This window comes from Triturus cristatus, chromosome 2_1, assembly GCF_964204655.1.
Source record: "Triturus cristatus chromosome 2_1, aTriCri1.1, whole genome shotgun sequence".
Classification (NCBI taxonomy): domain Eukaryota; kingdom Metazoa; phylum Chordata; class Amphibia; order Caudata; family Salamandridae; genus Triturus; species Triturus cristatus.
The window spans coordinates 359,478,960-359,503,495 of record NC_140581.1 but is presented as its reverse complement, the minus strand read 5'-3'; the positions used below and the strand labels follow the sequence as shown (position 1 = coordinate 359,503,495).

Sequence of the window (24,536 nt, the reverse complement as noted above, 5' to 3'; positions counted from 1 at the left end):
GTCTAGCCCTGCTGTTTTAAGAAAGTTCAATCATGCAAGTTCATCAAAGTTTAAAAAGTTTCCATGGAAAAAAAAAAGCTGCGCCCGCTGCCTGTGATTGGGCTGGAGGTTACCAGGGAGAAAGTGATGCAGTGGGGAGGGCCTGGATCCCAGCCCAGCTGATCTGCATTTCCAACACAAGCGGCACATTTCCTTGCCCCTTCCTCCCTCTCTCTAATTGATGATCAAATTGAAAAGCAGCAGAAATTATACGCGGGCTGCAGTCGGGACCTCCCCCCTCGTTGCTGATTAGCACCTTTTTTTCCCTCTCCATTGGGGTTTCTGCCTCAGCCAAATCCATGTGAACCCAGAGGGTATAAAGCAACCTCCCGCCCACTCCTCCTCTGCACCTTCACAGCGCACTTTCACTCACTAAAAGCACACAACCTTTTCTTCCACATGTGGAAATGCACAGCTCCGCAAACAATGGTGCCTTAAAGCCACTGCACTGAAGTTGTAATCTCAGTACCTGTGCTCCGGTGGCCCCTGTCTCCAGCCGCTCCCCTGGCCCTGTGCCTCCTCTCCAGCAGTAAACTCAAGCCCCAGCAGGCAGGGATATTTAACACCCGCCCCTGCCCAGACCCCCACTTCACTGGTGTGCTTTTGTGATACACCACCCTACCGCAACATTACATGCCCCCACAAATGCTTTTTAACCTGTCTTTGCCAAGTCCCTTGTGCTGTATTTACAACCGTTGGTATTTACTGTCGCTTTTCAGCAGTCACGTCTTCCTTTTTTTTCTCCCTCCATCAGGCCCCTTCTGCTTTTGTGATAAACAGTAAAAAAAGCTCTGTCAGGTAACAATAAATGAAATATATATGTGTCTAGCGCCAAAGCACTCAGTGCACTGCACAAGTAACTTCCATTCCAATATAAAACCACATGTGGAAATGCACAGCTCCGCAAACAATGGTGCCTTAAACCCACTGCACTGAAGTTGTAATCTCGGTACCTGTGCTCCAGTGGCCCCTGTCTCCAGCCGCTCCCCACTCTCACATTTAGGGGATTTTTTTTTCTTTTTAGGTCGAGCACTCTTGTATATACTTTAGTATATACTTATATGTGTATGTACTTTGTGGGCTCTGGAGATCAGCCCTAGGACTTGTCTGCTTCCGCTTTCTGTTCAATTGCCTCCATTTAACTTTCTTGATAGAAAGCGACCAGCAGAGGTCAGTAAAATACCAGAATCACTTTAGCATGTGCTAGATTCAATTCCATAGAAATTGTCTTCCTCGAGCACCTGTAGACAAGAATATTTTTTTTAAATCTTGTATTTACAGTGATATGAACACCGAAGGCCCTCACTTTACATTAAAAACAGAGCTTTGGATTATACCATTTGCTGCTGAAAGGCAATATTTCTCTCCATGTGTTCCCATGCCTGGTATGTCATGCAGTTTGGTGCTTATCTTCCCTACATGTTAAAGAACAGTAGATGTTTCAGCACCCAGGCTAATGTGCTGTATAGCTAACTAAATACATATAAGGTCCCAAAGATGAGACCGATTGCATTGCAAATGCTTGTTGGTTAAGCACTTCATGAGAGTGCATGTGTTTTCCAGCTCTTCTTTTCTTACCCCGGTATGCTCCCCCCAAATGCCCACCTCAGTGTTCAGTGTTTCTCTCTTAGGTATTTCTCCCCTATACTCCTTGCACTCCATGTTGTTCTCATCCTCAACCGATCCCTGTGTGGCTGTCACTTTCGTGTTCTTCTCACTTTCTCGTGTACTTCTTTTTCCATGCTCTGTGTTCCTTTCTCCATGTGTGATTTTCCAAAGGCCCCTGTTTTGTTCTCTTACATGTGCGATGCATTTTCCTGTTCTTGGCCATACCCGCTCTCCCATTCGCTCCTCTGTTACTACAGCGGACCTTTTAAAAAAAATAAAAAAATTGCACTTTTGCACTGAAGGTCTTTATTTACTGATCCAACTGAAGCCTAGAATGTTGGATGGGTAAAGAAAAAAATAAAGCAAATGATGCCTGTGTCACTCAGCTGATGCGAGCATTCTTCATGGTGCATTCACGTCCGAACGGGGTGACGTGACCAACAGTAATTTATTTCTTTTTTGATGCTGCTACACACTTTTAGGAAAAAGACTGATATTTTAGAGCACTGTGAAAAGGCAATTGGCAAGACAATAGTTCCCAAAAGTGAGATGTATAGGCTTTGTCAATGGCTGTTTTTGCTATGAAGATCGCTGAAAGGAATAAATGGTCTTAGATTAGCTGGAAGGTAGGCTGATGCCTAATCAATAAAGCACCTAGAAGCAAGACGGGCAATTTTAAATCTGCCTAATCAGTGACAAAAATCCTGCATCTTTGGGACTCAAAGGGGCATATTTACAAGCCCCTTGCGCCGCCGGTGCGTCACTTTTTGTGACGCACCGGTGGCGCAGTGTGGTGCTCTATATTTCCAAGGACATATAAAGCCACCCTGTGTGGCTTTTCGTGTCATTGTAAATACGGCCCATTTTCATGCAGCACTTTGCGTGAAAGGGGCAGTCCATGGGTGTTGCTGTGGGTGTTTCCACGCAACACCCATGGATTTCGCCGCATTCCTGGATTTACGAGAAATCGTAAACCTGGGAATGCATCAGAATCCTACGCCTTCCCAGGGGAGGCGTAAGTTAACCCTGGGCAGTGAACTCCACTTCGCTCGCAGAGTTTGCGGGGTTTGCGGGGTTTTCCGCACTCTGCGTTACATGGAGCTCGCGCAGTTCTGACTCAACATCAAGTTTGCGAGCGTGAGTGAGGAAAATCCACCTCCCGGCGAGATTTTTCCTTTTTTGAGATCGTCAAAATCAAGTTGGCGAGTGTGGAAAATCATACTCCCGGCGAGATTTCTCAAGGTGGGTGGTCGGATTTCTCATTGTGAGTGATCACATGTGCTCACGACTGCTCACGCTGAGAAACCGTCCTGCCGCCCGGATAAAAAATCTACTTGAGCAGCAGAAAGGAAGCAGCGCCCACTTGCGCTGTGCATGGTACCATTTGCGATGATTGCACAGTGCAGACAACACCTGGCACTGAAAATCACAGCGAACTGCATTCATCTAATGCACTCTGCCGCTTGCGGAGCTCCAGTTAGCGTGGCGGAGGTTTTTTTGGAACTCTGCGAACTCCACCCAGGCTTAGCGTAAGAAGGTGCAACGAGGAGAAATACGTGGATTTCTCCTCGTTTTTTCCTCTTTCTATGCCTGCTGCATTCTGCAGAACACGTGGAAAGAGGAAAACACCTCGAATAATTGTTTTAGTACAGGAAGGTATCCCTTCCGGCACAAAAACAATCATCCCCACAACGCAGGCACCATTACACTATGGTGCCAGGGAGCCTGCATTGGCACATGGAGGCCAATTGTATGCCACTGCAGGGGAGAGCACAGGGATCAGTCATATTGTTGTAAATATGAAACATTCCTGTCCTCTGAAAGTAACGCAGCACGGCGCAGCAAAATGGCTTGTGGCACCCTGCTGCGTTTTTTCTTGTAAATAAGGCCCCGAATATTTATGAGCATGTAAGGGCTTCATTTGATTATAACTGTTATAAATGTTAATCTCTGTGGTTACAAGTAGAAGTTAACAGAGGCATGACTTTTAGTTCACTCTTTCCAAACTAAACAGGGCTTCTACCTAATAAACTGTGCTTATGTTTTATATCATATTTTCTGTCTGGACTTAGAATGTCGGAGATCATACTTAAAAAGATGTAGATAGAAGGTTTTTAGGCCCTTTTTAATAATTTAAAGTGATTTTGAGTTCATTTTAATTGTAGTGCAAACAATGCTAACAGCAATCTATTAATAAATATGGTCCTTTTCAGGTCTCGGCGAGACAGCGCATGCGCTGTCTTGAAGAGACATGTTGTATTTAATCTGTTGACTTCAGCCCACCTATAGGCTTCCTATTTGCTGGTTCCATCATCACTCTCTTATTGTTTCTCCCCATTCGTCCATGGCATGCATGCGGCATGCCTCTTCTTGTGTTTAGCCCTCCCCAAGAGAATGGACCAAGTACTAGTTTCCATCCACTGGTCTCATTTTATGTCCATTTTAGAGCCTGCTTTTTAGGTCTCGCCTGACCCAGCGCATGCGCTGGTCTGGCGAGACTTATTGAGAGGGCTCCAAAAAGTGCTACCAGGCCAGCCTAGAGCTACAGTGCATGTGTGCGGGCGCGCGCTTTACCACGATTACTTTCACTTTCGGCCGCACGGCCGCTTTGATGTTTGATCGCGATCACTTTCACTTTCGCGGCCCCACGGCCACTTTGCATAGCCAATAGGTCTCGCTTTTGGGACCTTATAAGTATTTAGTTACGCAACTGTTGCATGGCTAAACACTTATAAGGTCCCAAAGGCGAGACCTATTGGCTATGCCAATGCTTGTTTAATTTGATTTCAAGCACTCTGCACAGTGCTGGTGTTTTTCCAGGTCCGTCTAGCAACATAATCACTGCCCGTCCGCTTCTCCAGGCGTGATTGAGGTACTATTTGCTATTTATTTTCCCCCCTCCCACTTCCCCTGCCTGCAGCTCCATCCATAGCACTTGTAAGTGTTGTGAAATTGCTCTTTCCCACTCCACATTTTTTTGTGTCACTCTCCTTTCACTGTCACTTGACCACTTCCGTGCACCCGTGGCTGCTTGCCCTGTGCTCCTCCAACCATCATGGGGTTTTGTTTGCGCTGACTCAAAGAGACCTAAAAATAGTCAAAATTCCAGTAGCAATTGAGGCCTTAAATGTTCCAAGGAGCCAGAAATGGTCACTGCTGCCTATACTGCTGCAGTGCAGTAGCTTCGGCTCAGTGCCAGACTTTGGCTGACTCGATCCCGAAGGATTAATGATGTGGTTCGGTGTCGAGCGGGAGGGCGGGGCATCAGAAACATCTTCTCGGTGCCGACCGTGGCCCTAAGGCAGCGGTGGGACAGAAGCCTTTTGTTTCGGGTGAGTTAGAGTTTGGGTCAAGGGGTGTTCGGTACTCGCAGGACGTTGACCTTGTGGAAAGTCTTCTTTCATCTCGGAGTCCAATTCTGCAATGGAGGCAAGTTCTTCTGGTTCTTCCAATAGCTTTGTAGAACCCCTGGACTTGAATGAGACTCAGAGTTGCCATTAGTCATGAGGGCCACACCAGCAATGGAATTTTGGCCAGGCCAGGGTAGCAGTGGATGGAAATCATGGATGACTGCTACCCTTCTACTTTCACTGGATGTCTCATGCCAGCGTGCCCAGTCTCCGTGAACCTGCAAGCCTGCATTCCTTCTTCTTCTACCTGGGGTTACATTCCGAGGTTCGGCTCAAAGACAGTAGGGCGCACTATCACCTGTCTCTCTAGTACAGAATGCAATTGAAATAAATCTGTATGCTTTTGCTTTAAAGGTGCTGTTTGTTCACGTAGCAGCTGCCGGGAGCAAGAATTGCAGGTCTTCTTACTATTTTAGCTTGTTTATTCTTGAGATTTTTTAAACTTGCATTTGATGTTCCAATAACAAGAAGCAGAGGGAACGTGTGTGAAAGGAAGTTCACATGCCGGGGTGCTTTGTGTACTTCAGTGTGTATATGTTCTTTTGAATATATCTCTATTTCTGTATGTGAATTTGTTGCCCGTAAATATTGGCAAGGCAAGCAAGGGGTAGAACCTGGCTCAAACCCTGCCTTTTCTGGGACTGGCCACCCAAAATAGAGCTGAGCCAAGCAGCCCTGATAATACAATTTCCCTCTGTCATTGAGTTTTCAAAAAGAAAAATAATTATGAACAGGGCAGTTAAGTGCATGAAATACGAAAGAAAACCTGCTTTTTTGTGTGCGCAATTCTCTGACAGCCATGCGGTTTTGCTTGCTACTTCCCTCACCTCTCCTGCTTCCTGTCGTCTTCTTATTTTAAGCTTGGAAATCATCTCCCTCCCCTCTTGTACACAGTGACGTTAGATAATGCACATCTGATTTTGTGCTGAAGCCCATTGTTCACATGGCTGCTTGCCCTATGCTGTTCTGACTGTCATGGGGTTTAGCTTGCTCTTTCCCTCCCCCTCCTGCTGCCCCTCATCTCGTTATTTTGCATGTGTTAGAAAATTGCTCTGCCCCCTCTTTTTTTCCTGCCTCCCAATCACCCTTCTCCCACTGTCACTGCGCTTCTCATTCCCCCAGGTCCTTATCTTATCTCAGAGTCATCACTGGAAAAAGTTTTGTGACCAAGTCTTAAGTGGTTGTCTTTCTGTCTCTGCTTTCTCAGATTTCATTTACACAAACCAATTTCCTTTCTTCTTTTCCTCTTTAGCAGCCCGATCCACAAAGGTAAACTTAGACTTTCGTATACGTTTAATAGGTAACTATAAATCACGCTCTTGCCATGCACAGTTTTCTCATTAATAATTCACCGCAAATGTGCAGTGATATTATCAATGATGTCATAGCAGATGTAATGAGTGATGCAATATGTGGGGTAATTAGCAGCGCGAGTTATAGTTAGCTTAGGAGACGAGTTATAGTTTTTTTTTTTTGCAGGGTTTTACATAGCGTGACCTTGACCCGAATCCAATCAGGTTTCAGAGAGCTTTACATAGCACCAGTTATGTTACATGAGGACACACACTCATTTTTTTGTTCGGCACAGGGAGATTAAGTGATTTGCCCAGAATCACAGGATGTTCAGTGTCATTACCGAGACTCGAACCCAGTTCCCCAGGTCCGAGGTCGAGCGCCCTAGCCGTTAGGCCAACTCCTCTCCCCCTTCTAGTTACTTAAGATAACTATAACTGCTGAATTTCTATGGTTTTGTGTGTGTAAAATCTGAACGTAACAATAACATACCTGCAACCTTTGATTTTCACAGTGAATGTCAAAGGTTTTTTTAATTCAATTTCTTAACTAAAACGTCCCTGTAACATTTTTCAGTGAATTTGTAATGCAAAGTAATATTTAATCAAGTGGGTGTGTGAGTATGTGAGTGGGTGTGTGAGTGGTTTTGTGGGTCTGTCAGTGAGTGAGTTAATAACTATGTGGGTGTGTGGGGGTTGTGTGGATGTGTAAATTGGTGTATGAGTGGGTCTGCGAGTGGCTGTGTGAGTCAATTAGTGTGTGTGTGAATGGTTTTGTATGTTTGAGGAGTAAGACCTCTGACCCTCGGTCTAGGTCCACTCTCTCCCCGCAGCTCCGCTGTGCCGTCTCTTGCCTCCAGACCCCAACCTCCTCCTTGGGAGGTTTGAGGCTGCTGCACGATCCTGCTACCCACTCCAACTGGGACCAGACTGCCTGCAACCACCGTAACCTTTCTCAGCTGTTTTTTTCCCTTAATTTTCCCCTGTTGTGCCACTGTTATTGTGCCCATCTGTGTTTTGCTCTAATTCCACCACTGTTTTTATTTTCTTGTGCCTGCCTGTTACTTTTGCCTTTCCCTTTTGCTGCCCTTGCGGCCCCTCCCCCTCCGGAATTCCCCCGGGAATTCCCCCGCTCACGCCTCCCAGCCTCTCCACCCTCCCACCTCCCCTACTTAGTGGCAGCTGCTGCGCGGTCATGCAGTGGACGCGCGCACCACCAGCATGCCAAAGGTACGCCAAAGGCAAGCCTGTCTGTGCCTGTCCGTGACCCAACCGCGGCCAGCACCAGGAACCCTGGACCTCCCACTCTACGACACCACCACCCTCCTCGCACTCAACCCTAGAAGACCGAAAACGACCCATGGCCAGTTCTCCTGCCTCCACTGCCGCCAGTCCCTCATCGCCACCCCGGCCTCCAGCACCGCCGAAGCCAGCACCGGCGACACCCTAAAATGAATCATCCTCCACATACGCTCTGTACACAAACACCGCCATGGAAATCTGTAACCTACTCGACTATCTCTCGCCCGATATTGCCTTCTTCACAGAGATCTGGACCAACGCATCCTCTGCCCCCGACATCAGCACCGCCATCCCAGACGGATACAAGATCCAGAGGAAAGACCGCCCCACCTACCCAGAAGGGGTCCTCGCCATTGCCCACAAGAGCACCCTCTGCCTCACCACCTCCAACGAAACCTTCCCCTCCACCGAACACCTGCACTTCCAGATCCAGACCACCCCCAAAGCCACACTCCGAGGAACCCTTGTCTACTGATCCCCAGCCCCCGAACACCATTCGCCACCACCATCACCAACTTCATCATACCTCACGCAATCGCCTCAACAAACTACATACTCATTGGAGGCCTGAACTTCCACCTCGACAACCCCAGCGACCCCAACTCCACTATCCTTCGTGACAACCTCGCCAGCATCGGACTTAAACAACTCGTCAACACACCAACCCACAGAGCAGGACACACCATCAACCCCATCTTTGCGGCAGGTATGAGCGTCCAATCCAGCCACACAATGCAGCCGCCATGGACCGACCACCACTGCGTACACTTCGCCATCAACAAACCCAAGGCACCCAAACCAGTCTCACGCCCACCAGGATGGAACTGGAGCAAGGTTACCGACGAGCAACTTAACTCCACCCTCACCCGAGACAACCACACTTGGACACCCGACGCAGCCAGAGAACTCCACACCTGGATCTTCAACTACGCAGACGAGCTCGCCCCACTACGCAACCCCGACAGACAACTCCCCAGGAAAGCCGCCTGATTCACCACCGCTCTCAAAGAAGCCAGACGCACCTGCAGACGCCTGGAAAAGAGCCGGAGAAACACCAAGACAACTGAAAACCACACCACCTACAAGGACACCATGACGGACTACCACAACCAAATCAGAGCCACCGAGAGGAACTTCATCCACAACAAAATACTGGCCAACTCCACCAACTCCAAGGAACTTTTCGGTGTCATTCAAGAATTCACCAACCCACGCAGTGAAGCCACAGACATCACCCCATTCCAAGACCTCTGCGACAAGCTTGGAACCTATTTCCACCTCAAGATCAAAAACCTCTACGACAACTTCATCGACCATCCACCAGGCGCCACAGACGGCACCCCGCCCAAGGAAACACCAGCCAGCCCACCATCTCATACTGGACACTCATCACGGCCAAAGACACCGCCTCGACCATGCAAGGCATCCCCACGGGGGCCCCCACCAACCTCTGCCCCCCTCACATCTACCACAGAGCTGCGGCCGCCATCGCACCCGAACTACAATGCACCATAAACACTACCTTCAAAATAGGCACCTTCCCAGAAGACTGGAAGCGTGCAGAAGTCAGAACCCTGCTCAAGAAGCCCACAGCTGACCCCACCGACTTCAAGAGCTATCGGCCCATCTCGCTCCTCCCCTTCACAGCCAAAGTTGCAGAGAAAACAGTCAACAGGAAACTGACATGATTCATTGAAGAGAACGCTGTCCTCGACCCGGTCCCAATCCAGATTCTGAAGCAACCACAGCACAGAGACCGCACAGAGACCGCCCTACTCGCCACTACAGACAGACGACATCCGCACCCTCCTGGAACAAGGCCACCCCGCAGCCCTCATCCTACTCAACCTATCAGCGGCCTTCAACACCGTCTTCCACTGCACCCTAGTCACCAGACTACATGACCCAGGCATACAAGGAACAGCCCTGAACTGAATCCGATCATTCCTCGCCGGAAGAAGCCAAAGGATCAGACTCCCACCCTTTCTCTCCTACCCCACGAAAATCACCTGCGGAGTCCCACAGGTTTATCCATGAGCCCCACCCTCTTCAACATCTACATGGCCCTGCTCGCAGCCCTCGTCCAACAACACGGCCTTAACATCGTATCCTACACCGATGACACCCAGCTCATCCTCTCCCTCACCAAAGACCCCACCACTGCCAAACTCAACTTCCAGAAAGGAATGCAAGATGTTGCAGTCTGGATGACCAACAGCTGCCTGAAGCTCAACGCAGAGAAGACAGAACTCATCGTCCTCGGTACCACCCCTTCTGCATGGGACAGCACTTGGTGGCCAACCGCCCTTGGAAGCCCACCTACCCCCTCAGACCACGCCAGCAACCTTGGCATCGTACTCGACTCATCACTCACCATGAACCGACAGGTCAACACCGTCACCTCCAGCTGCTTCAACACCCTCTGCATCCTCCGCAAGACCTTCAAGTTGATCCCCCCTGAGTCAAGGAAGACAGTCACCCACGCACTCATCACCAGCAGACTGGACTATGGAAACGCACTCTACGCCAGCATCAACAAGTCCCTATTCTGCAAACTCCAGACAATACAGAACACCGCCGCCAGACTCATGCTCGGCATCCCCCAACAAGAATACATCAGCCAACACCTACGAAGTCTCCACTGGCTCCCTGTGAAGAAAAGAGTCACTTTCAAAATCCTCACTCACGCCTACAAATGCCTACACAACAACGGACCCAAATACCTCAATGACAGAATCAACTTCCACGTACCCAAAAAAACCTCCGATCTTCCAACCTTGCGCTGGCCAAAACCCCGTGCATCCACAGAGCCAGAGCAGGCGGAAGATCCTTCACTCACATTGCAGCCAAGACCTGGAACGAGCTACCGGAAGACATCAAACGCGGCCCCTCCCTGAACACCTTCAGGAAGACCCTCAAGACCAGGCTCTTCGGCTTAACAGATCTGCAGACCCCCCCCTCAGCGCCTTGAGACCCTCACAGGTGAGTAGCGCACTTACAATTCCTTGATTGATTGATTGAGTGGGTGTGTGAGTGGCCATGGTGTGTGAGTGGCGTGTCAGTGGGTGTATAAGTGGCTGTATGGTTATGTAAGTGAGTGTATGAGTGTGCGAGCAGCTGTGTGAGTCTATGAGTGGGTGTCTGTAATTGGTTTTGTGAGTCTGTATGTAGATGTGTGAGTGGCTGTATAGGTGTGTGAGTGGTTGTGTTGGTGTGTGAGTGGGTATGTGAGTAGTTTTGTGGGTGTGTGAGCAGGTGTGCGAGTGACTTTATGGGTGTGTGAGTGGTTGTGTGTGTAAATGGGTGTGTGAGTGCCTGTGTGAGTGATGATGTGAGGGAATTGTGTGGGTCTGTGAGTGGGTGTGAGTGGTTTTATGAGGCTGTGAGTGAGTGTGAGAGTGATAGTATGGGTTTGTTAGTGGGTGTGTGAGTGAGTTGGTGTGTGAGTGGCTGTGTAGGTGTGTGAGGGGGTATGTGAGTAGTTTTGTGGGTGTGTGAGTGACTTTATGGGTATGTGAGTGTTTGTGTGTGTAAATGGGTGTGTGAGTGTGGATCCATGTCTCTAGATATACAGAAATACTTTTTCTTTAATAACTCGAAAACTACTGTCCAGATTTATTCCAAATTACAAAAGCACTCTTGCTGGACCAAAATACCGATGGGAAATGTTATGGGAAAAACAAGCTTTGAGACCCCCATTTTTCTTGTCCCCACTTGACCAATCACCCCAAAACTTTCCAGAAAGCAGTAGAAGTGACTAGTACACTAGTTTTGAAAAGTTTGTAAAGATTTGTCAAGTGGAGCCAAAGTTATTAGCTAAACAAAAAATATATAAAAATTCAGCCGAAGATTACAGGGACATTATAGCTAGATTCAGATTTTACAAGCGGAAAACCACAGACATTTTGTAGTTATAGTTATAATTATCTCAAAAAATATATATCTTGTGCCCTAAATTAACTATAACAATTACCCTCGCCATTCATTGTTTTCTCACCAGTAATTTTACTGCAAAAGTTGCAGTGATATTAATAATAATTTATAGGAGATGTCATTAGTGATTTAATATGTGGGGTAATTATCAGTGCATGGCCAGGGCGCGAGTTATGGTAACCTTAGGGCATGAGCTATAGTTTTTTGAGACATCTATAACTATAACTGATGAATCGCTATGGTTTTGTGCATGTAAAATCTAAACCTAACTATAACATTCATTTTTAGTAAATTTCTAAGGTTGTTTTAAATTCAATTTCCTAACTTTAAAGTCCCTGTAACCTTTGGTTTTTTCAGGGAATTTTGATGTTTGTTAATGGTATTTCCTATCTATAAAGTCCCAGTAACTTTAGATTTTTCCAGAGAATTGTTATGTTTTTTTTTAATGTAAAGTAATATTTAATTATATTACTTTAATCCAACAGTTGCTGTGCACAGCCTCTGGCTGTGTGCAATGGGGGGGTTGCCTTCATCGCCTCTAGACCAGGATTCATGTTATCACCGATTTCTTCTTCCAGAAATCTGTGATAACATGAATCCTGGTATAGAGAAAAAAACAAGACTACTGTTGGACTTGGCCCTTCTGGCAGGTTCACCCCTGAACTTTTTGCTTTTATTGGTGACCTGGTGGTAGTGATTTTTGGTTTCTGCGCACTTTCCCTGTGTCCCAGAGTAAAGTGCGTGCGCCCTCTGAGTGCATGTGGTGAGATAGGCCTGCCCTCCCATAGGAATGCATGGGGAATGTATGTGTCCCTGGTAGTTCCTGATGCGTGGGGTGTGCAGGCTCGAGTTTGGTATGTGCGGACTCGTGTGATCGAATGCTTCGCAATGATGTATAATGCGTGATTATGTCATGTGCGGAAGTGCCACTTCTAGAAGTTGGCATATTAGTGTAAAATGTGAAGTGACTGCCTGTTGCGTGATTGGCTGGCTGAGGTCATGTGACGGGCTAGGGAATCCCCAGAGTCAGGAGGAGTCACCCAGTGGTGAATAGGGAGATGAGCAGCTAGATGGGTGGGAGGAGTACACCTGGGTCCTGAATAGGGCTGGGTTTCCCCACACAATGCTGGCTCCGCCCCCTGTGGTGCGACTGATGACCCTGGCCTGCACTCTGAATAGGGAGAGGGGCTGAGCAAAACAAAGTGCTCAGGAACCAGTTGTAACTGGTTCGCCCCTTCCCTGCACCTTGAGACAAAGGAAAGCTATGTATAAAAATGGGGCTGTGTGCCCACAGAATCTGTTCTCTTCCAGGATCCTGCCTGAGGGGGGCTGCTGCTGGACCAGAGGACCGCCACTTGGACTACCTCCCTGCCTGGAGGCCCAGTGAGCTGGCTCTGGGTCCAGCCTTGCCCCCCACCCCTGCCTTGCTGTATGCAGGGGAGAACTTTGCTGGACTTTGCTTGTATCCTACTTTAAGCGCTGGGAGCGCTTTATTTTTCCCCTAAAGCGCCTGGAAGCGCTTTTCTTTCACTTATAGCGCTAGGAGCGCTTTATTTGTGGCCAGCAGCGTGGAGCTGCAATTATTAGCGAGGGAACCCCGACGTAGGGATTCCCTGCTATTTTGCCGCGTTGGCGGGTGCCCACCCCGCTTATTTGTTGTATCCCACGGCAGGTGCCCACCCCCCCGTATATTCCTTGCTACGAGGGAGCCTACCCTTCTTATTGCCGAAATCAGGAATCACCGCCGCGGCCGGGCTTACCGGAAGTCAGGAAGGTCGAGGGCGGGCCTCCGGGACAACCGGAACTTGAAATAGGAGGGCGGGAGCCTACCCCGCCTCCCACCGAAGCATCGCGGCTGCTCTGAGCCCCGGAGCAGGCAGGAGCCTACCCTGCGCCCCGGGGCACTCTGCCCGGAAGAGAAGCAGCGCCGTGACTGCCCCAGCCCCGCCGCGAGAGAAGTGCCGACGAGTGCTGCCGGCCCCGGAGCAGAGAGAACGGAGGCGACGCGGGAGTCCCCAGAGCAACAGCCCGGTGAGTGCGGAAGGGCTGGGGGGGGACTCCGTGTGCGTGCTGGCCGAGCACGAGTGCGCTCCAACGACGAGGCCCGCATAGTTCGTTTCCCGAGCCCCGTGAGGCTCCAACGTTGGCCCCACTTCTGGTGAAGAGCCGTGAAGGCTCCAACGAAGGGGGCATTCTTAGTTTAGAGCCCAGAGGAAGGCTCCAACATACGGGGGCATTGTGATCTGGCTGAGTCCCTGAGCAGGACTCCGACGTTTTGGGCGACCTCCTTGTTCTCGAACCCACGAGGCTCCATGGGGGCAGATTAGTTTCAGAGCCCAGCGAGGCTCCAACGTAGGCCATAATTGTTCTAAGGGCCCAGAGGTGCCCAGGCCTCAGTCCCTACAGCTGCCCAGCACTTAGTGGGCAGCTGCCACGTTTAGGTTGTGCCGCTGCGCACATTGGCCTGCGCAGCCTGCGCAGTCTGGCCCTGACTCTGCTGGACTGGGCGTCCTAGCCCCGACAAGGCCAGTTGGCCTAGGGACTGCCACAAGTGGTGGCTAATGTGAGTTTTTGCGCTATTGTTCCTAAACCTGCACCTCTGAATGTGTTTTTATGCGTCATGTGCCTTGTTTTACACCGCTGAATGTATTTTATGCATCATGTGTTTTCCTTTCCTGCACCTCTGAATGTATGGTTATGCGTCATGTGCCTTGTTCTACACCGCTGAATGTATTTTATGCATCATGTGTTTTCCTTCCCTACACCTCTGAATGTGATGCATCATGTGTAATGTGCGTTTACCCCTACAGGTATTGTGATACTTAGGTGGTTGTTTTCTCCTAGTACAGGTGGTGCTAGTGAGGTCCTGGTTCCCTGCGTAATATTTTCCTAAGGTGGTTAGGGTTGCTTAGGTGGTACTTACCTGTTACCAGTAGTTACTGGTCGTGTGCTACATATGTTATTTAGTGCTACAGTGATTGTAGGTGCTAGGTTCTAAAGTATTATTCTTATGTTCTAAGTGCTAATTTCTACAAAGTGCTAATTCCTGACAGTGGTCCATGTGGCCCTGTCCCCTGTACATATAATCCCTTGTAAACTCTGCCCGTGCCTGTTGGCACATTGTAAAGTGTGTGTTTTTATCTAATGTGTTTTGGTAATACTAAGGCTATTTTTATATAATTCCTTGTGTGGAGTTTCCTTTGTGGTGGGCCTTGGGTGCGCGCGCAAACGCTTTACACATCGCCTCCGGGATAAGCCTGACTGCTCGTGCCAAGCTACCAAGGGGGTGAGCAGGGGTTATCCTTGGCGTGTAACTCCCCAGCCCTGACTAGAGTGGTGGTTTCTGCCTTACTTTGGCGCAAGCCCTAGCCAACCAGAAATCCCATTTCTAACATTGGTGGCAGCGGTGGGATTTGGACTTGCGTTTGCGCTGTACCGCAGCAGCAACTGGCTGCACCACAAAACTCTGCATTTAGATAATCACATGGTATAGGGATTATTGTGCTAAGTTTGTTTTTGTCATTTCTGTGGAAATGTGTTTCTGGATTCACCAGTAAGGGTGGGATCCAGTGGTGGCAGCATAATAGTGTCCAGTACATTTGTTCCCCACCCTGCACCCAGAGTTGGTACCTGTGTCACTTGTGGTCAGGTTGAGGAATCAGGGGTGGTAGAAACTGCCTTACCAGTCCGAGGGGAGGGTTGTGTGTGGATGAATGGTGTGTGGCACTAGGCAAGTGAGTGTGAGTTCGCTGGGATAGAGAGCTCGCTGAACCCTTTTTCTGAATTGTGTACTCCTGTTAAGCTCAGACCCCTAGGTTCCCTGTGTAATCTTTTCACCAGAACGTCCGCCAGAATGGAGCCTGCTTTTGATCTCAGTGATCTAGCTTGGTAGGTCACTGAGGAGGTCGCCCAAAACGTTGGAGTCCTGCTCAGGGACTCAGCCAGATCACAATGCCCCCGTATGTTGGAGCCTCCCTCTGGGCTCTAAACTAAGAATGCCCCCTTCGTTGGAGCCTTCACGGCTCTTCACCAGAAGTGGGGCCAACGTTGGAGCCTCACGGGGCTCGGGAAACGAACTATGCGGGCCTCGTCATTGGAGCGCACTCGAGCTCGGCTAGCACGCACACGGAGTCCCCCCCCAGCCCTTCCGCACTCACCGGGCTGTTGCTCTGGGGACTCCCGCGTCGCCTCCGTTCTCTCTGCTCCGGGGCCGGCAGCACTCGTCGGCACTTCTCTCGCGGAGGGGCTGGGGCAGTCACGGCGCTGCTTCTCTTCCGGGCAGAGTGCCCCGGGGCGCAGGGTAGGCTCCTGCCTGCTCCGGGGCTCAGAGCAGCCGCGATGCTTCAGTGGGAGGCGGGGTAGGCTCCCGCCCTCCTATTTCAAGTTCCGGTTGTCCCGGAGGCCCGCCCTCGGCCTGCCTGACTTCCGGTAAGCCCGGCCGCGGCGGTGATTCCTGATTTCGGCAATAAGAGGGGTAGGCTCCCTCGTAGCAAGGAATATACGGCGGGGTGGACACCCGCCGTGAGATACAACAAATAAGCGGGGTGGGCACCCGCCAACGCGGCAAAATAGCAGGGAATCCCTACGTCGGGGTTCCCTCGCTAATAATTGCAGCTCCGCGCTGCTGGCCACAAATAAAGCGCTCCTAGCGCTATAAGTGAAAGAAAAGCGCTTCCAGGCGCTTTAGGGGAAAAATAAAGCACTCCCAGCGCTTAAAGTAGGATACAAGCAAAGTCCAGCAAAGTTCCCCCCTGCATACAGCAAGGCAGGGGTGGGGGGCAAGGCTGGACCCAGAGCCAGCTCACTGGGTCTCCAGGCAGGGAGGTAGTCCAAGTGGCGGTCCTCTGGTCCAGCAGCAGCAGCAGCCCCCCTCAGTCAGGATCCTGGAAGAGAACAGATTCTGTGGGGACACAGCCCCATTTTTATACATAGCTTTCCTTTGTCTCAAGGTGCAGGGAAGGGGCGAACCAGTTACAACTGGTTCCTGAGCACTTTGTTTTGCTCAGCCCCTCTCCCTATTCAGAGTGCAGGCCAGGGTCATCAGTCGCACCACAGGGGGCAGAGCCAGCATTGTGTGGGTAAAACCCAGCCCTATTCAGGACCCAGGTGTACTCCTCCCACCCATCTAGCTGCTCATCTCCCTATTCACCACTGGGTGACTCCTCCTGACTCTGGGGATTCCCTAGCCCGTCACATGACCTCAGCCAGCCAATCACGCGACAGGCAGTCACTGCACAATTTACACTAATATGCAAACTCCTAGAAGTGGCACTTCCGCACATGACATAATCACGCATTATACATCATTGCGAAGCATTCGATCACACGAGTCCGCACATACCAAACTTGAGCCTGCACACCCCACGCATCAGGAACTACCAGGGACACATACATTCCCCATGCATTCCTATGGGAGGGCAGGCCTATCTCACCACATGCACTCAGAGGGCGCACGCACTTTACTCTGGGACACACGGAGAGTGCGCAGAAACCAAAAATCACTACCACCAGGTCACCAATAAAAGCAAAAAGTTCAGGGGTGAACCTGCCAGAAGGGCCAAGTCCAACAACTACGAAGTCGTGAATTTCTACCAAACAAGGGCACTTCCTCTTAACTATATAACTGGATAACTAGGTAGACTGTGAAACGCTGCAACCTAGGCTCGTTTTGGTGCTTAAGACTTGCTCTTAATTCTGCTGTTTTTTTTCATTTGGAGACGACAGCTAATATCCCTAATACTTATGTGCCTCACTGCACTGCACTGCATGCTGTGGTGAACGCATTGTTACCTTTTTAAAAAAACGTTATTTTACGATTTGTGACTATTTTAAAAACGTTATCTTACCTTGTAAACTGGTGTATTCTGTCTGGATTTCTGCGTTTGCTCCCTGGTCCACCACAGCTGGTGCTGATTGTGTGGAGGGACGCCCACGCCACATTCATTTTCCTCACTTCCGGTGGGTCATTTGATATCCGCCATCTTGCGAGGGTTATGGTCTAGTCCTCGGACCCATTCCCTCACACACAGTACTTTAACAGGATATGGCGCTGACGCGCAGCGGACGCGCGCAGCGGGCGCGCCGGCGGCGCGCCGAAGGCGCGCACAAGGCAAGCCCGTCTGCGCCCGTCCGCGACCATGACGCGCCCAGCGCCAGCCATGCTGCCGGCTTACCTCCACATCAGACCATGACAGCTCGGCAATTGGAGGCATTAAAGATAGATAATCAATGCGGTCATTCGCTAGAGGTTGATGGCATTTCAGGTCCGTTAAGCTGTCGTTTATGTCGGACCCAAATCAATGTAATTAGCCAGGACATAATGTTTGACTCACACACCACCCACTCCCTTCCAGTGCCCACCCTAGGAGGCCTAATAAATGCCCGCTCTCTAAGAAAGCATGCCCTGGATATTAAGGAGTTGATTGTGGAGAACAAATTAGATCTCCTCTTCGTCACCGAAACCTGGTTGAGGGAGGACTGCAATCCAGACATAGTAACCGCTCTGCCACCAGAGTTTACCATGTGTAGTTTGGACAGAGAGGAGGGCAGGGGAGGAGGTGTAGCCATTATACATAGGGAATCTTTGCAGGTGAAGACCTTTTCCCTTCAAGGCCTCACAGGAGCAGAAAACATGGGATTCTGCTGTACTATGGATAACTCGTTTTCCTTTGCTGGAGTACTGTTTTATCGGCCACCAGGCAATAGCAATGCTTTTTTAAATTCCCTAGGAGAAGCCCTTAGCGAGGCAGTACTCAGATACGCTAACTTTACTCTTATTGGGGATATCAATCTTCATTTAGAATGCGAGGACAGTCCGGGAGTGTCTTCCTTTCTAGAAACTATCTCTATGCTAGGGCTCAAACAGTTGGTTCAAGGTCCTTCCCATTGTGGAGGACATACTTTGGACATTGTTTCTTCCAACCTAGAGTCCCTACAGACTGGCAAACCTGTGCCACAGGCCTGGACTGACCATAGTTTTATTCCCTTCGACTTTCCTATTCCCCAAAAAGTTAGTGCAATTACTAACGACAGTGACCACAGCCATTCTAATAAGCGGAAGTGGCATCTGCTGGTCTCTAATCCCCTCTTGACAGCCACGGCTTTAAATACTGCTCCAGAACTTATTGGGGAACCTGAAGAAGATTCAGTTAGACTGAAGAACTGGATCACATCCATCGGGAATAAACTGGAACCCCACAGAAGAGCCATTAGAACATCTAAAAGGAAGATCCACAATGACCCTTGGTTCTCAAAGGATCTAGCGGAGCTCCACTTACAGAGCAAGCAGTTGGAACGTAAATGGAGGAGGGGATACGAAGTATCCAGTCTGCTGACCTTCAAAGTATTTAGGAAGAAATACAAGGCGGCCATTAATTCCGCAAAAAGGGAATACTTTTGCAATAAAATTGCTATAGCCAAGAACAACTCTAAAGACATTTTTAAAATTGTTAAATCTTTTACTGATCCCAAGGTCCTGCACACCACCATACCGTCATCTGTAGCACTTTGTAATGAAATTGCATGTTTTTTTGAGGACAAAATCAAAAACATTCAAAGAAACTTTAGGACTTGGAAAGCGGAAGATTTTAACGATGTAAAGGAATCAGACCCCAGTTCCAACCTTCCAGCTCTGCCGTTATTTCAAGCGGCCACCCTAGCTCAAACCAGAGAGGCTATATTAGCCTGCAAATCTGGTTCACCACAGGACGTCTGCCCCCCGACGTTTCTACATCACATTATTGATGTGGTTAATCCTGTAATCAATGGAATAGTGAACTCCTCTCTGGCCTTGGGTAAAGTGCCCTCAGAGTGGAAATCCGCGATTGTCAAACCTTTAAAAAAGAAACAGAACGTAGACTCCTCAATATTATCTAACTACAGGCCCATCTCGCTCCTCCCCATCTTGGGTAAGATCACTGAGAAAATAGTGTGTCAACAACTGGCCAGCTTTATTGAATCTGCGTCTATTCTCAATCCCCGACAATCGGGTTTCCGTCCCAGACACTCGACGGAGTCAGCATTATTAGAGATCACGGACACCCTTAAATTCATCTTGGACAGTGGCAGAAAAGCAGTCCTGATTTTGTTAGACTTGTCTGCCGCGTTTGATACTATTTCCCATGACATCCTGTTGGCCAGATTAAGAACATGCGGCATCACAAACTTGGCCCTGGCATGGATATCATCATTCCTGTCTAACAGGAAACAAGTCATCTCTTTGGGATCTTGCATGTCATCGGAACGCACTGTCTCTACGGGTGTTCCTCAAGGGGCCTCCATCAGTCCCCTGCTGTTTAATATATACATGGCCCCTCTGATCTCCTTGATCTCTTCCTTTGGAATTGAGACCACATCCTACGCTGACGATACTCAGCTCATTTTGTCTCTGGAGGATAATACAACATCAGCAGAGGAGAACTTTAAAATCTGTTTCTCAGAGATCATTAAATGGATGACTAACAACCACCTCTGTTGTAACACCGACAAAACAGAGATCCTTCCCATTGGCAAAAACAACACTTTCCAACCCAAGGATTGGTGGCCAAAGGATGTGGCAGCACCTCCATCTATTGTAGAGGTTGCCAGAAATTTGGGAGTTTCGTTTGACACCTCACTTTCATTCAAGCCGCATGTAGCAAAATTAACAGGGATTTGTTTTAGCCAAATTTGAACTCTGAAAAAGTTCTTCAAGGTCATTCCAGCAACAGCGAGAAAAACAGTTGCAGTTGCTCTGATTCTGTCACGGTTGGACTACTGCAATAGCCTTCTTGTTGGGACCAATAAATCGTCCTTAAGACGGCTTCAGGTTGTCCAACATGCAGCAGCTAGACTAGCCCTGGGCCTTCCTCGTAAATCTTCGGCCTCAGCTGCATTGAAGACCCTACATTGGCTATCAATTCCCAAAAGAATTCTTTTCAAACTCCTCCTGACAACCTTTAGAGCTGTTCGAGGAGTTGGCCCCGCTTATCTCTCTGCCAGGTTCAAACCATATACCACTGCCAGAACGTTACGATCGAGCTCAGCTAACCTCTTGACAGAGGGCAGGTTCAAACTGTCAACTAGGGGAGGAAAATCAGCCTCAATACTTGGAGCTAAGGCATGGAACCAGTTACCTAGGGAACTGAGGGCAATACAACAGCAAGAGCCATTTAAACGTGCCCTTAAGACCTGGATATTTGGTTTATCTGATGCCTGCTCTCTTGCTCTAATTTAGGTTGCTTTGTATCAGTTTGCTTGGTTATCTACAGCGCCAGGAGGCTTCAGTCGGAGTGACAGTTGCGCTATATAAACATACTCTACATTTCATTTCATTTCTTCATTTCATTTCATTTCATATATGAAGTAAGTGCTTCCTTGTTTGATGGCGATGTCCTCATATTTCTCGGCATTAAGTATGTGTCAACCAAATCAGTAGGAAACGTGCTGCAGGGCTTTTGGTAAGCTGTCAAGCTTCATGTCAAAAGCCGGGAAGACCACTGCATACTACTAAAGTGGACAAGGCAGGGCCAAATGGACAAAGCTTTCACACAATTTTGTACATTTGCATACTCATAGTAATTTAAGGAAGAACCATGGACTCTGCTCTTACCAGGAGAAGACAAGAAAGAAACCACTCGTCACAGGCACTCCTATCAGTGGGAAATGCGCTGCAGGGGTTTTTGGTAGGCTGTCCATCATCCTGGCAAAAGTCGCGAAGACCACTGCATACTACTAAGGTGGATGGGGCAAGGCCAAATGGGCAAGGCTTCCAGGTGGTTTTACATATTTGCATCCTCGTTGTAATTTAACGGCAGGACCATGAACTCTGTTATCACCACAAGAGGACAAGAAAGAACCCACTTGCCGCAAGCACTACAATCGTCAGGAAATGCGCGGTGGGCTTTTGGTAAGCTGTTCATCAACGTGGGGAAAGGTGAGAAGATCACAGCATACTACTAAGATGGAAGGGGAGGGGCCAAATGTGCAAGGCTTTAAGGTGATTTTGCACATGCGCATATTCGTAATAATTTAAAAGGAGACAATGGACTCTGCTTTCACCATGAGAGGACAAGAAAGAACCAACTTGCCGTAAGCACTACAATCGGTGGGAAAAGCACAGCAAGGCCTTTTGGCAAGCTGTCCATCATCCTGGAAACAGGAGGAAAGACCACTCCATACTACTAGGTGGACAGGGCAGTGCCAAAAGGGCAAGGCTTCCAGGTGATTTTGCACATTTGCATACTCGTAGTAATTTAAAGGGAGAACCATGGGTTCTGCCTTCACCATGAAAGGACAATGAAGAACCCACTTGTGGCAGGCACTGCAATGGGCAGGAAATGCACTGAGGGGCCTTTTGGTAAGCTGTCCATCATTGTGGCAAAAGGTGGAAAGACCACTGACTACTACTAAGGTGGAGGGGGAATGGCCAAATGGGCAAGGCTTCCAGGTGGTTTTGCATATTTCTACACTCATAGTAACTTAAAGAAAGAACCATGGACTCTGCTCTCACTATGAGAAGACAAGAAAGAACCCACTTGTCACAGCCACTACAATCGGTGGGAAATGCACTGCAGGCTTTTTGGTAAGTTTTCCATCATCCTGGCAAAAGGTGGGAAGACCATCCCATACTACTAAGTTTGAGGGCACAATGCCAAATGGGCAAGGCTTTCCCGACGATTATGCACCTTTGCATACTCACAGTAATTTAAAGTGAGAGCAATGGATTCTACTCTCACTACGGGATGGCAAGAAATAACTCACTTATCACAGGCACTACAATCATCAGGAAATGCGCTTTGGGGCCATTTAGTAAACTGTCCATCATCCTGGCAAAAGGCGAGAAGACCACTGCATACTACCAAAGTGGATGACCGGTGGCAAACGGCAAGGCTTGCAAGTGATGTTGCATGTTTGCATACTTGTATTAAGCTAAAGGGAGAATTATGGACTCTGTTCTTACCACGAGAAGACAAGAAATAACCCACTCATTACAGGCAATCGGTGGGAAACGTGCCACGAGGCCTTTTGTTAAGCTGTTTATCATCGTGTATAAAGGCAGGAAGACTGCTGCATACTCCTAAGGTAGATAGGGCGGGGCCAAATGGGCAAGGCTTCCAGGTGATTTCACACATTTCCATACTTGTAGTAATTCAAAGGGAGAACCCTGTATTCTGCTCTCACCACAAGAAGACAAGAAAGGACCCACTCATCACAGGCACTTTGTTTGTTGGGAAACGTGCTTCTGGGCCTTTTATTAAGCTGTCCATCATCCTAGCAAAAGGAGAGAATACCACTACATACTACTAAGGAGGACAGTGTGGGGCCAAACAGGCAGGGCTTCTAGGTGATCTTGCACATTTGAATACTCGTAGTAATTTAAAGCGAGAACCATGGACTCTGCTCTCACTACAAGAGGACAACAAAGAACCCACTCACCACAGGCACAACAATGGGGGGGTAAACGTGCTTCAGGCTTTTGGTAAGCTGTCCATCATCCTGGCAAAAGATGGGAAGACCACTGCATGCCACTTGGGTGGACCGGGCGAGGCCAAATGGGCAAGGCTTCTAGGTGAATTCGCACAATTGTATACTCATAGGGGCAGATTTATGAGCCCCTTGCGCCACTTTTGCGTCACTTTTCCCATGTTAAAAGTGACGCAAAAGTGGCGCAAGGGGCTCATAAACTCTGCTCCCACCACGAGAGGACAAGAAAGAACCCACTTCACGCAGGCAATTGGCGGGAAACTCGCTGCAAGGCCTTTTGGTAAGCTGTCCATCATCGTGGCAAAAGGTGGGAAGACCACTGCATACTTCTAAGGTGGATGGGGCGTGGTCAACAAGCAATGCTTCTAGTTGATTTCGCACAATTGAATACTCTTAGTAAATTAAGGTGAGAACAATGGCCTCTGCTCTCACAACGAGAGGACAAGGAAGAATCTACTCATCACAGGCACTACAGTCGGCATGAACACAAAACAAGCTGCTGGGCCTTTTTGTAAGCTGTCCAACATCATGGCAAAAGGCGGGAAGACCGCTGCATTCTACTAAGGTGGACAGGGCGGAGTCAAATGGGCAAGGCTCCCAGGGGCAATATTACGCATTGTAATTTTTTCGCCCAGGGCACCTTTTAAAAGGTGCGCCGGGGGCAAACAATGACAATGCACCCTATTAGAATGTATGCGCTGCCCCCAGAGCAGCCGTGAACTCAAGCTGCCCCTGGGGCAGCGCATTCATGTGAAAACATGGAGCAGCTGCTCTCTGACTGTGGGAGTAATTTTTGTATCTGTTTCCCTGCCTGCTTGCCTGCTTGCCTGCAGGCAAGGGAATAGACGAAAAGTCTGCTCCCACCTATTGCCACCTGTCAGGAGCATTTTTAAAGCACCCCGAGGCTCTGCTGAGTCTGGCCCTGGGGGATGGGGTCCTAAGGGCCATTAATGGCTCTGGGAAGGGGTCCGCCCTCCCTTTCAAATGCAAGGCCTAGCCTTGGGGAGGGAGTGGGCTGGGGTTGTGGCAATCATCCTGCCCTGGGAAGGTGGTGGTCCCCGGGGCCGAAAGCAACTAGGGAGAGGGGCCTCATGGTCCCCCTCCCCATTTCGAAAATTGACCTGGTCCTGGGGAGGTGGTGGTCCCCAGGGCCAAAAACAGCTCTGGAGGGGGGCCACATGGCCACCCCTCCTCATTTTTAATATCTGCCTGGCACCTTGGGAGATAGTGGTCCCTGGGGCTGAAAACGGACTGGGAGAGGGACTGTGCCCTCCTCGCCCTTGTTGCAATCGGCCTAACCCTGGGGATTTGATGTTCCCCACGGCCAAAAACTGCCTGGGTCGGGGAATGCACGGCTATGAATGGGATATAAACAAATATACTGGCAGATACTACAATTCTAAGGATAACCCTTTGGATTTCTCAAGGTGTGCTAAACTCCTCCACCCGTGGAGTAGGGATTGGGGTCAGGAGAAACCCTTGTCCCTGC

At 49.1% G+C, this 24,536-nt stretch overlaps 1 protein-coding gene across 1 annotated transcript in view; it reads right to left on the bottom strand.

Moving 5' to 3' along the window:
- LOC146864198 (granzyme A-like) overlaps positions 1-24,536 on the bottom strand; it is a 175,566-nt gene that overhangs the window by 111,917 nt on the left and 39,113 nt on the right. The gene's annotated exons all lie outside the window — the stretch shown is intronic.